Below are 12,440 nucleotides of genomic sequence, written 5' to 3'. Positions count from 1 at the left end.
TATTTCAGCCTTTAATTATTGAAACATGATAATCTCTATTAATAAATCCTATATAGGTAAGTTAAAAAATTAACCTCCCAGGCAAAAAGAGATGTGGAACTGCATAGGAAATATTGTATGTGTACACCACCTACTTTGTAATGCAGATCCTAATCATCACTAATGGCTCTTGAGTCTGTTTCCTTCCACTGCGTAAAATTGGCATGATTAAAAATACCTTTACAACAGGGTTCTCTCTCTGTTCCTGCCTAATATTGCTCATAAATCAAAATACTGAAGATGTAATCATTGGCTTCATGTCACACTAAACATTCAAAATCATTATCCCAAAATCCTTCGGGAAAGCAGACGAGATGCTCTCAGTTCAGCTCCCTGTAGATTGTAGGTCAGTAGCACAAAGACAGAGCATATAATTGGACTCAAGTGGTAGTCTGAGCTCAAGAGGCCACGGACAAATTAGTCCAAATCACCTCCTACTTTTAAAAGAGATGTTTCAACATGGGCACAGTTCAGATTTGCAGCTGCCTGACCTACAGGTAAATACAAGGCTTTAATGCTTCCAGAAATTGAACAGTGAACAATTTGGGTGTCTGAATATGACAGGAAACAACAGCCTTTTTGATCCAAGACATTTCTGTGAGCATTATGGCTACAGGATGAACTCTGAATTTCTGGATTTATATTGAAGAGTACAAAATTCAATTTTTAACTCTAGATTATAAAAGGAAATTAAGTCCAAAATGAAAGCATCATGCAAATACTAACTGTGAAATGCTTCCAATAAATATCAGATATTAACATTTAAGGTTATATGACATTTTGCAGATGCAGGAAATAATCAGACATCTATTGTCAGCCAATTAGGAAATTAAAATACATGCAAATGCAAAAATCACTGATCTGATATCAGCTTTGATATCATGTAAATGATACGTGTTAAATTTATTGTACGAAGGAAATTTTTAAATGACTAAGTACTCATGCTGAATAATGGGAGAATAAACCAGGAAAGGATAAGTCTATATTTGTCCTCTTTCTTGTATTCTCTTACTATCCAATAGCAGCTACAGCATGCAGCAGAAGATGAGGGTTAAGACTTTCTCGTAAGCCTTGAAGTGACAAATATGTTCCTAAAATTCAGGAGTCAAAGTTGTCTAGAACTTAGGTTCCCATTCACATCTAATTGACTCTCAGTTCATACATGGTAACACTGAGTGCATTTCACACTTTGGGTAGAGCAAACAAACATTTGCTTCCTGAGAAACTGTTTGCAATGGATCAGTGGCACTTATAACACAGTCAGTTTGGAAGGAGAGTGACGTGGCTAAGGTACAAGCCCAGGATATATAAGAATCATCTTTCAAGCTTCACCCCAGACTTTCTTGGTGATGTTGGACTAGTCATATGGCCTCCCATATGCCTCAATTTCCCTTCTGTATTGCAGGGCAAATAGCTTCATTCTCCTTCAAAAAGGAGGACATTCCTGTATGTTTGTGATTCAGCCTAGCTAGCCTGGCAGGAGGAAAAACACGTTGTGCTTCTCACTCTCTACGGTTATTTTGGGAGCTTTACAAAGAGGTGGGAGAGATGAAAGCAACATCTGAATTGTGCTTTCTACGGCTGTAACAAAGGTAATGGTGTCTATCAGATTTGATCAAGCTGTTGGGCTGCTTTTACTCTGGTATACTTGAAACACTGAAGTACTTTGTTTTCTTTGTAGTGTTTTGATGTAATACTTCTCCGTTGGTTCAGTTTATGCTCAAAGAGATTTAGAATTTGAAAAAAAACTTTTAAGTGGTACTTCTACTGTTTGCCTTAAGGGCCTGACTCACAGGATCTGTCACATTTTCCCAGTGCACTAACATTTCCGCTGGAGAATTTCAGTCACCATATTTTACATGTATTGCTTTGTAATGAGTAAAACAGTTCCTGTTGAAAAGAAGCTGGTAGAGCAGTAGGTGTGTCATGGTTTCAGCTAAGATAGTTAGTTTCCCCCCTAGTAGCTCATATGGTGCTGCCTTTGGGATTTAGGATGAGAATACCGTGCTGATGTTTTAATTGTTGCAGAGCAGTGCTTACACTAAGCCAAGGACTTTTCAGCTTCTTGCTCTGTCCTGCCAGCGAGCAGGCTGGGGGTACAGGAGGAGCTGGGAGGGGACAGACCCAGGACAGCTGACCCAAACTGGCCAAAGGGGTATTCCATACCTTATGGTGTCATGCTGGACAATTAATATGAGGTAGCTGGCCCGGGGTGGAGGAACTGGCTGCTCAGGGATAGGCTGGGCATCAGTCAGAGGGTGGTGAGCAATTGCATTGTGCATCACTAGTTTTGTACACATTATTATTAGTAGTACTATTATCATTATTATTATTATCTTCCTTTCTTTTCTGTCCTAATAAACTGTCTTTATCTCAGCCCACAGGCTTAATTTTTTTCCCGATTCTCTCCCCCAACCCACAGAGGGAGGGGGGAGGGTGAGTGAACGGCTGTGTGGTATGTGGCTGCTGGCCAGATTAAACCACAACAAGGTGGCAGGTTCCAGTTTTTACTTCAGGGAGGCATCACAGCTGCAGCCAAAAACAGCCAAGAACATCCATGGCAGACTTCCTTTTGACCAGTCACGTGAGATAGGAGAGGGGACACATCTTTATCAGTGTAGCACTTTGTGAGGCTAAGTAAGAAGGATGAAATAAGAGTACACAAAAATCAATGGCAAACTCTTGTTGACTTCTGCCACATGAGAATTTCATTCTCAAGAATATAGCATTTTTGAGCAGTAGGAAGAGCAGTTCTTACACACACCTGCTTTGTGGTAGTACTATCACATCATTCATACAGTGGTTCTGGGCACTGCCTGTCTTCTACAAGGTGCTCACACTTACCATGCTCTCAGCTAAAAAGGAATGGAGACACATTTTGTTCTGTGTATTTTTGAAACTGGTATTTTAGTTTCTTCCTTTTTTCCATCCTTCCCTGTCTTCCCCATTGCTTTATTTTTCCCCCTCTTTGCATTCTTTCTCTCTCTAATATTTCCCAAATCAGCTTTGAAGTCATTGACCTTGAAAACAAAAAACAAAAGAGCAATTCACTTGCCAAGTGCAAATACCTTGACAGATGCAGCATACAAACCAAGCTGTGAAATCAAACAAACTTGTAACATCTCACATCAGAAGCCCTTTTTCTCCCTCTGTCTGGGTTTCTACACTGTATTATTTTTCCCTTGATTACATCATTCCTTTGTGAAGACCTTAACTCCTATGTAAGCTTGACACAATAACTACCCTAGTCTCTATATTAAATATATCATAGAAATTGTGTAATTTATTGATTTGGGTAGTATTCTTAACAATGCTGTTAGATGCTAGCAGAGATTTCTGGCAAGGATCCCTTGATCTTATAAAAACAGCCACAACAACCCAAAGAACCTCAAGAGCCTCTAAGTCTTAGGAATCTGTAATGCCATGTTGTCAACAGGGACAATTAATATGACACACCGTATTACTATGGGATTCACACTAAGGCTGCCCAGGAGCTCCTGGGAACTTCAAGGGCCACAGTTGTTTAGCTCAAAGCTGCAAGGACCTCTTGCAGTGTTGAGGCTCACAGTAGGTATTTAACCCTAGACCTCTACTTCAACGATGCAAAACTGAGCCTGGAAATACTTGAACCTCTGGGTCAAGTCCTCTAGCAGAGAGGCAACAGTAGATTCACAAGAATTTCTATATGTAGGCAAACCACTAGAGGGAGGGAGAGGTCTACAGTGCCCAAGTAGCACTTCCCAAACCAGCTTCTCCACCTCTACTCCATCACCAAATGCAGACTGGACCCTGCCTTTTTATAGCAAGTTGAGACTTCAGTTTTGACCCTACTCATAGGCCAAGTGAAGGTGGCAGCAGTTCCCCAAGGTCTTCAGCATCTGACCCTTCAGAAAACGACTAACAGCTTTCCTTCAGGCCTGCCTGCTGCTCCCACATGGATGCAATTTCTCAGCGCCAAGGCTGCAGGCCAGATGGACGTGTCCCATGGGCTGAATGCGGCCCAGGAGCCATGAGCTGCAGCACCATATGTAAGTGGTGTTTTACATACATATCAAATGTCTGGCCTCAGCTAAGATGCAGATGAAGTATAATGCTACTACTGTAGCACAGTGCCCTTAATATTATCCCGCAATGTGGAAAAGCCCTTCCTCCAAATCATTAGCAACAGATGAGCTCTGTTCTTATTATAGGCCCCCGAGTATTTTGTAGCAAAAACATACCCAGAACAAAGTATGTCTCCGTTCCTCCTCAGCTGAGTTTTAGCAAAGAATTTAATAAAGATTTATAGGTTTTCAGAGATTGTTTTGAGCTTAGCCAAGGACTCCTTCTTTAATCAGACTTTTCCATGGGGGGCAGGGGAGGAAGTGTTTTCAGGGTAATAGAAATTGAAGCAATATCTCAGGTATCTCCAGCCTCTCTCAGTGTGCTACCAGCCCTTTAACTTATGAGAGAACAGACTTTGTTTTTACAAGTCTCATCCAGAAAAGCTTTGTGTGAGTAATAAAATGTTAGGCCCCATAAGCTTATGCTAATGCTCATGTCCCTGGACTTTATTAGGTTTGGAAATCAAAAATTAATCCTATATAATTTCCAAAATAATAAGAAAATGTTCTGAGGGCAAATAGGTGAAAGCTATTCTGTGTCATTATTCACTGAAGGCCTTTTGGATGATTTGAGATGGACAAATGCCAGAACAGAACTTCCACTCCTGCAAGGAGCTTAAAATATTGCTAAGCAATATTAGTTTGGATTTGTGATAGACTTCATTCTCATGTAAGTAGATGTGTTCATTCTTGTTAAATTAATGTTTCGAGCATTCTGAAATGCTTTTCAGAGAAGGCATGATAGTTTTCCAGGTAACTTGAATAGAGGCATTGAATCCAGGGAGGAATGGTATTTAAGTCTGAAGAGAGTGTAGTCAGTTAATTACAGGGAGTAATGCGGTAAGAGTTGGAGGAAGGACTAGTTTGGTGGACCTTGGAAATGGTGACCCCTGCCAGCAACCCAGAAGAAGCAACCCAGGTCTGTTCATTTTTTCCACATGGGTAGTGTTTGCTGAACTACTGATCATTCAGGTTGGTTTCCTGCAGACTCTTTTTGATTGAACAATATTTTTTTTCTGGGGGACAGTCCACAAAATGTGACACAATATTCAAGATGAGTAGATCAAAAATAGGGACAATAACAAAATAATTGTTTCACATGTCTAGCATATTTTTGTGTTTGTATTTGTTCTGGCTGGAATTCACCGTCTTTTCTGCAGACCTGCAGTCCAGCTCACATTCTTCTCCTTTAAGCACACATCTGATTATGGCTACATGTGTTTTACTTACCCTATTAAACTGCATCCTGTTTATTCCAGGGTATTTTTATTTATTTATTTATTTATTTAATTTATCAAAGTCATTTGGAGTTTGAAGAGTTTGCTATATGAACTCCTCATGTCACCATCTAAGTCTTTAACAAAAATATTTATTAACTAATGTCAGGCCCAGAACTCTACTGTAAAATCTGGCTTACTACATCAGTCCAGTTGCCAATTGTTAGGGATTTTGGATTGAATGTGAACCCAAAACTCTTGGAGAGGGAATCAACAAGCAATTGTGCTGTTAGTAGATGTGGCAGAGTTTTCTTACTCTACCAGAACAGATATCTAGTCCAATAGTCTGTTCCTAACATCAACCAGTTTCAAGGACAGTTTTAAGAAACTTCAGAATGGGCAGCCGTGGAACTAGGGAAAATTATGCTTTAACCAGAAATTACAGGTGACAGTATGATAGTGCACACTGTGTTTATGCCAGACAAAAATATCTGGGTGTCTGAACAAGGGAGAAAGAAGTAAAAAAGACTTCTTTTGGAAGATAAATAGTACATCCTTTGAGAGAGGATGGTGTTTTTTTAAGCCCCTGACTGCTCAGCTTTGCTGGACATCTGATAAATGTTTCTACCACATGCTTTTCTTGTGGATCTTGCACAGATCAGTTAATCTCTTTGAGCATCAAATCTCTATAAAGTCTGTAAAGTGAGGGGAGGAGCTCTTCCTGATTCTGAGGGATACAGGCAACTGAGGCGTCTGAAGGACTCCATGATACCGTAAATGACAACCCCTCCCCCACTTCACCCTTGTCCCCCCAACAAACAAACAAACAGCAACAACAACAAAAACTCTAGAGAAGAAAGGATGAAGCCAGAAGACATCAAAGATTAATAAATACCTTGACTGGAACATGATTTGTGTCTGATGAGACACCCAAACAAAGTGAGGAGATACACTGCACAGCTTAGGTAAGAGAAATGAGGAAAGACAAGAGTTATGTGTGATAAAAATAAAAGAGCCAGTCAGGTACAATGGAAGGGATTTTTACTTGTATTCAAAGCATTTGTATCCCATATAGAAAGCATATGCAGATTGAGAGTTTTTGAGAGTTGCCAGACATTGTTATGAAAAGTCAAGTAAGAGACTATGACATGAGAGTCCCATCAAGACCACAGTCAAAATAGATTTATGATCCATTAGGACTCTGGCAGAATTTAGACAGCAACATGTCTATCAATGAGACTCTGATTTGTACCTAATCTAAGAAGCAGCAAAGCTCAAGACTTAGCTTCTGCCTGTGTAGTAGACAAAAAGAACTGAATCTTTTGTAATACCAAAGAAACCCATCCCTCTATGGGATTAGCAGGATTCCTTGTGGCTGGAAGCAGGGATCCCTCTCTCCTTGCTAACTTCCCTTTTATCCAGATGAACTGACTGGGCACACGGAGACTCCATCTCCAGGAGTGCATGTGAACTTCTCTCCCCAAATAGGGCTCGTCCTTGGTGATCCTTACTGACCCCATTATGTGCTCGCCCATCTGAGTGCTGGGGGAGAAAGTGGCTTCAGAAGCAGCTGAAATGTTGTTTGACCCTAATCAGGAGAAAGGACAAAACAACTCTGTGGGGAACACGGAGGTAGATGTGCTCAGTGTGACCAAGCAGTGCAGATCAGGGCTAGGGCAGCCCACACAGGACAGCACAGAGGGGGCACGAGGCTTAGCATCACAGTCAAATGATATTTCTACCATCTAATAATTTTGGTATTTTTTGTACTGAGAACCATGTTTCTACCATATGCTGATACCAACCATCACTGTGCTTGAGGCTGAAAGGATCTATGAGTAATGAATTCCTTACGTTAAGTCTCTCTGAAGTGCTGGATTCAGTAGTGTTTCTCACAGTGTCACACATACACACATACGTGAACACGCATGTGTGTGTGTGTGTACACAAGCCAGATTGGATTCTTCACAAAAAGCAGTCATAACTTCTGTTTTCTGTGGAAGTGACTGAATGAGGGCAGGTTAGATTTATGTAAGGGCCCAGCAAGTGATTCATTCACAGCAGATGTGGAAGGCTTAGCATCATGTCCTTTCTTCAGGTTCAGTTCCTTTCTTTGTTTGAGGGAATCCAAACTCAATCTCTCTCTTTGGTAGACAGCTTTCTGGTGGAGAATGGTTAGAGTAGAACAGACACGACAAAGTACAGCAACAGAAATTACTTTCTTAAAGGCTTAAAAGGAAAAACTGATTTTTCTTGCTTCTTCAGGAAGAGAATCAGCTCACACTTTCACAAGAACTGTTCAAGCAGTTCAAGATCATCCCTCAGCTTTGCAACACCCAAGTCTCCTGCATAGCCCTCTTTGCTTTGAATGCCCTTGCACAGATCCAGTTGCCTCATATTCTGCAACAGGTTTTCTGCAAATGTTCACATCTCCTTTGTCTATATGTGCCAAACCACTGAGCTTATGAAGCAAGAAAGTGAAAGTAATTTATAAAACTAATTTCAGATCCCAGAGGAATAACGCAAGGAAGAATTGAGAGCTTATGTCTCTCTTCTTCTTGTACATTCACTGGATAAGAAGTAACCTATTTTTAAGTATAACTCATAATTTAAAATAGTGTGTCTCCTTTGTTTAAAAAAGCCTTTAAAGGAAACCATTTGTTCTGTTTTCCTTCCTGTTATTTTTTTTTCTTTCCTCCTCCCCTTTAAATAGCATAAGTCTTGTTTCTAACTTACAGGGATGGTCATCTGCTCATCTCATTCTCATGTGGTCTCTCTGGAAAGAAGAGAAATGATGAGCCTTGCATTCCTTCACTGTCTTCGTCCCCAGGGAAATAACTGTAGCCACAGATACAGAGCAGAAAAAATGAGTGAGCTGGGCTTTTTCACCATCCTTTATTTACACTTTTCATGGTTTCTTTTCTTTTCAATATTGCTTATGTATTTATGTTCAGCTAGTGTCTCAGCAGGGATCAAAGTCTACTCTCACTCGTGTAGTTTCTTGCCACAGCAAGGAAAGGGTATAAAAGCCCAGCCAAAAAACAAAACAAAACAAAACAACAACAACAAAAATTCTGTAACTTGCAACACAGTTTGGAACTACCAAAATTATGACACCAGTTGTCTGGGTCAATCTAGAGTAATCCCACTGGTCTCAGAGTGGCTCAGGATGCACTGAACTCTTGGTGCCCACTTGGTGCAAATCTCCCTTTTATAAAGCACCTGGCTGCAAATGGAGCAAGATATGATACTGTGCTCTATATGGCACAAATAGGGCTGGGAGAGGGAAGTTAGGGGGGAGGGAGGGAAGGCGAATTAGTGTGCAGCAATTTTATAGCATAAACTGTGATAAAAATCCTGGCAGATATTAACATTTGCCTGGTTTCAGAGTTCTTTCCAAACTCAGATATTAGATTAGATTAGATTTAGCAGCATCTTCTCCCCCAAAGGCCAGTGAATTTTTGCATAATTCTTGAGAGCAACAGGGAAAACAGATCTTTCCCTGATTTTTGCATGGAATTTATAATTATTTTTGATTGCCTGAGACAAGACCATGTACCCAGAAACAAGAAATACTGCTATAAAAAGGAAGTTCATCAGGTGAATATGGAAGGAGAGGGTGAAGAGGGGGATGTTTTAGCTGGCTTCATGGTACCAGTGAACCACCAGACATCCCAGAGTGACTACCCTGAAACACACAGAATGTTGCAGGCGAAACAGGGAGCTACTGCCAGGTAACATTGCACAGGATTTGAGAAGGAAGGAAAAATTACAACAAATTTTCTACACTGAGGAAACTACTTCACTTCTACTTTACAAATAGGATTTTTCAAAAGGGTGTTTTTTTGTTGTTTGTTGTTTGTTTTTGTTTGTTTGTTTGTTTATTTGTTTTTACCAAAGAGCTTGGAGTGATGAACCTAACAGAGGCTGAGCAGAAATATCATTACTCTGCATAGCTTTACAAGTAGGTAAATGCAAGGAGAGAGAGGAGCCCATGTGCAGGTAGGCACTCTTTTTGTACTAAGACCAACAAGAGGACCCACCTCAGTTCTCACCTTCCACTCAGTAGCCTGACATCAAGGAAAACCATTTTCAAATTTCCTCTTTGTTGGAGAGAACCTGAGCCCACATTATCTTCTTTACCGATCCGTCTTCAGGCTTTCACACACTCTCAATTTGGACCTGTTCCAGAGAATGGAAAGCACCAAAATTTCTTGTCAGGTAAACATTAATCACTACGCTCATACATAAAGAAATCATCTCTTATTCCACCTATGCATCCAGTCTGAGAGCTCTCGTGGAGTGGGATGTTATGGCAAAATACCAGTCTGTGGGCCCTGGCACCACAGATTTCAGCTCAGCATCCAGTTACGTGGTGATGCTGAGAGCTGCTGTGATATAAGGGCACTGAAAAAGAAAAAAAGAAAAAAAAAAAAAGGAAAAAAAAAGTCTGTGACTATGCTGCTTACATGTACATAGAAAATGTGGCTTGGCACAAAGGCAGCTGCCTGTGCCCATATTAAAGCCAAGAGAAGCATCACTGGCAGGCCTGAACTGGAACAATATACCCAAGAAGTTATCAACAGCACTCCAGGTGGTGGTTTTTGCCCACAGGAAGAAATTTTGCCTGGAAGTTGTATCTCCTCCATGCACCATTCACTGAACTCAATGAATGAAAGTGATCTAGATTAGACTCTTTGATGATGAATTTAATTGAGGCAAAGTCTGATGAAGCAGTTACCTCAGCTCCTACAAAAATTAGTAGGAAAGGGAAAATTTCTCAGCAACCACTTGGAGGGGTGTGGGGTGCTCAGAGGAGTCTGCAGCTGCTGTTCCTTCAAGAAGGGTTGATGGAGCTATGGGGGATCTCAGATGAGCACAGGAGTGCCTATGGGTCTATTATCTTAAGTTTGTCCTACAAAGAGATGAAAGAAAATGCAATGGGGTAACTTTTAAGGCACTTGTTTAAATCTAGTCAAGGTTTTACTTATCATCTCTTTTTAATGAGAAACAAAAATGCTAAAGAAGTTGCATAGAAATTAAAAAGCAGGGGTACCATAAAGGACTTCAGTGCCATGAATTAAATATCCTCTTGTACCAGGTGGTAGTGTAACGGACTGCAGTAAAGATGTGTACTGCGAAGAATTACTGCATCTGCAAATCATTATTTGCAGTAGAAATATCATGTAGTTCGATGAGCCACTGATGTATCTCATGGGGAATTTGCAAGAGATCTCCTTTAATTAACTTGAATGTAAGTAAATAAATTAATGCAATCTTGGTCTTAGAACTGAATGGGGTGGAAGGTTTCCTCATTGCCTCAGGAGTGTCTCTAATGCATCACTTCTTGGTAATTCAGATTAGAGTCATAGAATCACAGAATCATTTGGGTTGGAAGGGACATTAAAGCCCACCCAGTTCCAACCCCCTGCCATGGGCAGGGACACCTCCCACCAGCCCAGGTTGCCCAAAGCCCCATCCAGCCTGGCCTTGAGCACCTCCATGGATGGGGCATCCAGAGCTTCTCTGGGCAGCCTGTGCCAAGGCCTCACCACCCTCAGAGTAAGGAAGATTAACTGAACTATTCAGTGTGGAGATACAAGTTTTCCTCCTCATGTCTGAGTATGTTGTCAGCAGCAAAAGAAAGGAGTTGGACTTCCTTGGAGCTAGCACAGGGTTTCAGAGGCTAACTGCATTAATGGCACAGTTAACATGACACTTTTTGCTCCCCAAAGCCTGCCCTTTTTCCCTCTCAGTGTACATGAATTAACACACCAAAGGTGAAATTTAATACCAGGATCACCAGGAACTTTGTTTTAGGGAGTCAGTAAGATCTACTAAAGCAAAGGAATCTGTGTCAGAATGAGATTTTCTAATTGTGCTCTTGTTCCCAAGATGAGTTTTCAGTTATATTAATGCCATTAGCTGCCTGTGAAGGGAAAGAGAGAAACAGGTTGGAACTAGCAGCAAGTACTGAACAGTAAGGCCTGAATATACGTAGGTTTGTATTCTTCTTTGGCTGTGACTTAACAGTTAAATCACATTTCACGTTATTATTCTGGGTTCCCTGGCTGGGTAAATGCTTCCTGATCTAAAGCCCACACAAAATTTTGTGCAGAAGTCTGACTGGCTCTTTTTCAGTCCTTCTGCAAGGAATGACTAAGCTGGATTTGGAGCCATTTTCATACTGGTCACAGCCAAAACAAATGCGAGGACTGAGACATAATTCTATAGCTTTGTGCTTCAAATTTACATTCTCTGTTGAGGTCAAACATTTGTTGGCTAGTGACAACAAAATCATCTTATATTACATGTCAAGTGTTAGTATAGCTTAAAAGACAAACCAATTTCAAACATCAGAGGAAAGAATAAAATTTAAACCTTAGGAACAGTAATTTCTTACTCTGGAAATCAATAACATTGCATGGAGCTGCATAACCTCTCCAGTTTCTATCACCATAAGCTGAGGCTCTGATATTCACTCCAAGCATTGCTCAGTCTCAGCAGACTTTGATCCTCATGGGGAGGAAACATGGATCCGACCTCTGCCTGAACTTGGGTCCTGCAGAGAAAAAGATTCCCCAGTCAGGAAAACAGAGGTTTCTGAGCTTCTAATACATCTGTTAGATTCCTACCAGGCAGTGTGTGCACACTCCTGTGAAGTGTCCTGAGTAGTCTCCTCTAATTAACCTCTCAGAGAAGGCTGACAGCTAATTTGCTGACCAACCTGAAAAAACTGAGAAAATAAGGAAATATAAAAAATGCCAGGCAATGATTTTAGCATGATTCTTGAATTAATTTTGCCAGCTACAGCAAACAAACAGCCCCGGCTGCTGTGCAATAACCTCATTCTTTGTTCAGCTTCTAACACTGGTCCCTTCTCACCTCCAGCCTTTCTCACTGGGAAGTTTCCTGATTTGATTATTCATTATTGATTTCACTGGATGGACATAATGGAAATCCTCAAAGTGGAAGGAGCTGTAAACATAAACCAAAATTCAGCTCATTGCATCTCCTAACAAATATAGACAAAGGAACAACCTGAGTTATGCTTGAAACTCTTCCAGGAATTTGCTAAAAC

General features: G+C 40.8%; 1 long non-coding RNA gene across 2 annotated transcripts in view; it reads right to left on the bottom strand.

Annotated features, from left to right (window-relative positions):
* LOC310893685 overlaps positions 1-12,440 on the bottom strand; it is a 15,318-nt gene extending 2,878 nt beyond the window's left edge. Inside the window, exons 1-4 of one of the 2 annotated variants that reach the window (XR_014579207.1) lie at positions 11,763-12,440; positions 9,415-9,541; positions 8,096-8,197; positions 5,632-7,520 (exon numbers count right to left, since the gene is read on the bottom strand). This is a non-coding gene — a long non-coding RNA (uncharacterized lncRNA). Of the gene's footprint in view, positions 1-5,631; positions 7,521-8,095; positions 8,198-9,414; positions 9,542-11,762 lie in introns of those variants that run through there. The other variant, XR_014579206.1, reaches the window with a different exon arrangement.

The sequence above is a fragment of the Anser anser genome, assembly GCF_964211835.1.
Source record: "Anser anser genome assembly, chromosome: 2".
Lineage (NCBI taxonomy): Eukaryota > Metazoa > Chordata > Aves > Anseriformes > Anatidae > Anser > Anser anser.
Note: the sequence above shows the minus strand (reverse complement) of the source record. Positions and strands in the feature narration are given on the sequence as shown.